Here is a 5,671-nt window from a genome sequence, read left to right on the forward strand (position 1 = left end):
ATCTTTGTTCCAACAAAGATACCTTGTGGAGCTGAGCGGACTGCGGAGTTGTTCTTCAAGAACATAGTGAAGTATTGGGGGATGCCATTAAGCATCGTGTCGGACTGAGATCCACGTTTTACAGGCAGATTTTGGACTACATTGTTCAAGTTAGTCGGGACAGAGTTGTTGATGAGTTCGAGTTACCATCCGTAGACAGATGGGCAGACCGAGAGGATCAACGCATTGCTGGAGGATTACTTGAGACATTATGTGATGGCTGATCAGAAGAATTGGCCTGAACTCTTGGATGTTGCTTAGTTCATCTATAACATTCAAAAGAGTTCTGTGATAGGGTATAGTCCATTTGAGTTGGTGAATACAAAAATGCCAGTCACACCACATACCATAGTGACAGGAGGTTAGTTGAGGAGTCCTCATGCAAAGAAATTCATGAAGGCTTGGGATGAGACCTTAGAGCTGGCACGGTTGCGCTTGCACGAAGCTGCAAGGAGAATGAAGAAATGGGGAGATAAGGGAAGATGGGAAGTACACTTCAGTATGGGAGATATGGTGTTTCTCAAGATAACCAGGGAGCAGTTTCAGGTACCTAAGGGGATTGCAAGAAAGCTGAATCGGAAGTATGAGGGACCATTCCGAGTGAAGAAGAGAGTGGGGGAAGTTGCTTACGAACTGGAGCTTCCACAACATATGCACATGAAGCATCCGGTTTTTCACATGAGTCAGTTGAAGAGATGCAGACTTGATACTGATCATCGAGAGAGAGCTGAGCCGCCGAGAGGACCCGCTGGGATTGTGGACAAGCCATATTTGGAGTTGGATAAGATTTTGATCTTCAAAACTATAGGGATTGGTTGCCACATGAAACGGGAGTTTCTTGTCAGATGGAAGAATGCACCGGAGGAGGAAAGCTGGGAATCAGAGGACTCACTTTGGAGATGGAAGAAGAAGATTGAGAAGTATGACAGGAAGCTACTGAGGAGGTCAGGATTGTCGAGGGCGACAAAGATTTCGAGTGGGGGAGGATGTAACGCCCTACGGTTGGCGAGTCAACTGGGCGTGCCGTCCACCCACCATGTGAAGTAGCGAAGTCATGCGAAGGCAAGGTGACCAAGGGTGAAATGTTATATTACATAGGCGAGTTGGTCGTTCAACATTTATATGGGCGAGTTGGGGAGCTCGCACCACAAGCCGACAAAGCGAAAGGCAAACAAAGAGCGTTGTTGGTGGGCAGTCCCGCGCCATGGGCGGGCCGACCCACACAAAAGGCGAAGATTGTTTGATGAACATGCGGTTGGAAGGATGGATGGAGGGTCGGCCGAAGGGCGCGACCTCCACAAGGTAGCATATATATGCACAGTGGAGTCTTGGCATTTCATCATCACATTCGGTCTTCGATCATCAAGCATAGGTGCGAGCGAAGGGAGGTATAACCGCAATAAGGTGTAGGTTATGCGCCCGCCCGCTGGGCACGGTTATACGCAGTCTTGGCACGAATTTTGAATCGGTTGAAGGCGCGGGTGGTGGGCATGTGAGGGCGCCCACCTGCTGAGTTTCTTGAACGAGTTTGGGTTGTATCTCGGGTGAGGGTCGTGCACGGGCGCACCCACCCACCTTGACAAAGGAACTCGTGTGTTGTATGTTGAATGGTTGGAGGGTGAGACCACCGTGTGGGTGTGCACGGGTGGGCGCCCGACTCGGTTGTAACGCTGGTGGAGCCTAGCTCCCAGTCATTGTAAAATCTCTCATACTTATATAATAAAAGATTCTTGTTACATATGAATGTGTTCTCCTGCTATTCTATGGATGTCTATTATTGATGTTTATAATGTTAATGGATTCCGCACATTAATGTTATGTTATTCATGAATGAAGATGAATGTTAAGGCGTAGTTCGTAAAGTAAGATAACAATGGAACATGTTAATTACTTAGGCGGTGCCACACCCGGCCAATTAAACGAAAAAAGAATTGGGGGCATGACAAAATCTATTGAGGTGCATTCCTTTCCTGAAATTTTACACTTAAAAAAAAGGTTTGTAGCTGGAAAGATTAGATCCCTCTTGGTGCTTGATAGATTTGGGGTTGAGAAGGATCTAGGCTAATTAGATATAATTAACACTAAATTTACTATATATAATTGAATAAACTTTTTACTTCAGACATAATTAGTTTATCTATAAAATATATATTAATTGATTAGTGTTTAATTTAATAATTATTAAAATTTAATTTCAAAGAAAAAAATAAAATAAAAATTAATTATAGATAACGTAGATTTTCATTATCATTAAGTTATAAATAATATAAAATTATAATTTAATAATAAAATTTTAAAATTTTAAAATAAAGAAAAACAAATATAATTTATTTATTTTTATGAAAAAATAAATAAATTAAAATATAGATAAATATAAGTGTGTTTAGAAAAAAATACAAAGGGAAAGCAATATACATGAAATTTGTAATAAATTTTGGCATTATATTTTAATTTATATGTATAATTTTTAAAAATATGTAATTTTGTTGTAAAATGTAATTTTTTATAATTAATTTTGATTATATACATTATATTTAATTAAACTGTATCTCAAAAATAAATATAAAACTTGAAAAACATTTTTACTTAAATTACAATCATAAAAATAAACATGGTTATGAAATATCTTAAAACTATAAAAAAAAAAAAAAAAATTGAATTGTAGTACTTTATAGTACTTAAAAAAAGATTATATGACTAGTACAACTATAACTAGTGTTTTCTAAGATCAGAAATTAATAGTAGAGGAACAAAGATATTTTCTAAACACCAAGATAGTTCGACTCCTCATAATAAACATGGTCTAATTTCCATTCTCCAAGTATCTAAGACAAGTGAAAACAAAACTTAACCCAAATTCCAAGCATTCCATGAACCCAAAGTCATTGTAGAACAACAGTTCCAGGAGAATTTTAACCAAAGCCTAAGCAACCAATATCCAGAGACAACAACAAAAACAACAGTAATGCTCCAAAGAGAAAATGCACGGATAAAATCTTTCACATCACGACCAACGTGAACATCTTATCCAACATAATTAGAGGTCAACCACTATTACCGCTTGACAAAACCAATATAGAAGAGTAGCCCATTACATATGGCAAACATAGAGTTTTTAAAGTGAATAGACTGTGACAAGATTTGAATGGTATAAAGTGCAAGAGTAATGAGTTTCATGTCCCTGCTCACACCAAAACAAGTACAAAACTAGGAAGCCCTCAAATAGACCAATTATATCAACAAATCCTTGTTGTTGAGAGCAAGAAAGTCGTGAGCATCACTAAAACAAGTTTTCAAAAAAAGGGAAAAACTATGATACCATTTTCTTAGCCTTGATTGGAGGAAATGATACTAAAGTCTCGAGTACTTCTAATTAGTGGATCAGTAGGATCTCCATGAGGGCTCGTGAGATCCCTTCAAGTTGAGTGAGACACCAGAAACCTCTCCATATGACTCATATCAGAGTCAATATTACTAATACAAAAGCTGTGATTCCTTGGCATACGCTTGATATCTTCCAACCCCGAAAAAACATTATAATTTTCAACTTTCTCCTTGAAAATTAAATGTAACATAGTGTCCATTTGTTGATTCACGGATAAAGAATGCAAGAAATGGGGTATTCTCTTCTTAAATATACCATGGTTTGGAACCTATTTCAACCCATCACAAATAATTTTCAAATAAGAATGATAAGGGAGATCCCCACATTCTTTCGACTCTACCAACATAATTTTTTTGTGAACCTCAAGAGGGAGTACATCAAAGAAAGTTGTCGTTGATTCGTAGGTAAAAGGCCGAGATTTTTTTACTCCAACACTACCTACACCAACTCATATGCTCACCATTTTATTATGATCAGGCATAATGAAAACAACAAGGGAAGAATGAAAACAAACAATAAGAGCACCACGACCAAAAAAGCAAGAAAACAAACAAACCATCACCCCTTCTAAACCAAACTGAAAGACAACCAGGTCGTCCCCCAAATTCTACACCAAATATTCCAAATTCAAGTAAGGTTTAAAATTTACCACACTGCAAGGACATAAGGCACCGCAAACTCTAGCACCATACCAGCGTTTGATGCCTATAAATACCCAAAAGGGCCACAAAAAAAGTCCCAACACCAATAGTAAATAAAAACAAACACAAGGTGGTTCAAAATCTTAAGCAACAATTTAGCTCCTCAATTGACCTAACAAATCCCTGATTCACAAACCTTAAGAACTACACAGTTGTAAACCAAAAAGGTCTAAACAAAACATTAAATATATGTCAACCCTCCATTGATGGAACTTGACTCCTCTCAAATTTAATATCACACAGAAAAATGACCTAGCTACCAATAGTCACAAACAAGGACTTGACATGGATAAAGAATACCTCTGAATTCACTATAAAAAAAAAATGGGTAAAGTTAAGTAAATCAGTTCAAACCGTGGTCCAAATTCTGTGTTACCTAAATACAAAACGAAAAACATCACACTCTCACTAGCATAAACAAAGTCCCAAATAAACTAAATCATCACCAACAAACCTTAGCTAAACAGCGTGCAACCCAAAACCAAAAAAACTCGAGACCAAATGAATCGAGGTGCAAAAAGGTGAGGAATGAATCTTACCTCCACTCCCTTGCATAGCGTGCCTTTGCCAACCCATTAGAATGAGCATACATCCACTTCCTTGCATAGCGTGCCTTTGCCAACCCGTTAGAAATAGCATGCATTTATAATGAAAGGACATCAACCATAAATGATTATCCCCTCCCACATACACACTACCACACCATGACCGAAATAAGACAAATGCAAACCCAGCAAATCCCCCGAAATATCTTCATTCCCTCAAGAGTCCCATCCACATCGGAGACTTAAAATTTTAAAACTTGAATCATTTCGCACTAACAAATATCTTAATAAAGCACTTTTATTATTTTATTTATTTCTTACATTTAATTACATTGGAATTCAATGTAAATATAAAATTAAACATATTTTTAATTAGTATACAATCACATAATTAAAAAAAATATTTACAAATATTAAAATAAAAAATTAAAACAGCCAAACGCAAGACTTAGCTTGAGAGCAGGCCTGGAATTTGACTTCTTGTACGATGTATTTCATGTTCCAAGAAGTATTTGATGGGCAAGTGTGTTATACACTTGTAATTTTGACGTTTAATTTCAAAATTCATAATATCTCTACAACAAACGTAATGCCTAAAAATATGAATAGACTGAACCGGCATAGAAGAGAGTTTGTAATGCCTAGAATTATGAATGCACTGAACCGGCCAGAAGAGAGTTCAAACTTAGTGGCTTAGGGTTTTGGTTAAGAAAGAAAAGAGAAAAGAGACATAATTTAATTTTATCATGATTGAAGATTTTATTTATTAAATATTTATAGTACAAAACATATTTATTAAATATTTAAAATTAAAATTTATATAAATTCATATATCATTTCATTTTTATTATAAAATATATATATATTTTTTATTTTTATAAAAATATATATAATTTTATATTAATTATTTATTTTATATATTAAATAGTTATAAAGTAAAATCAATTATTAATTTTTTATATTGAATATCCAAATCACCACCCTCTCATGTTTATGTTTGC

This window comes from Pinus tabuliformis, chromosome 2_2 (genome assembly GCF_031772625.1).
Source record: "Pinus tabuliformis cultivar Carrire ecotype Pingquan chromosome 2_2, CPIR1, whole genome shotgun sequence".
Lineage (NCBI taxonomy): Eukaryota > Viridiplantae > Streptophyta > Pinopsida > Pinales > Pinaceae > Pinus > Pinus tabuliformis.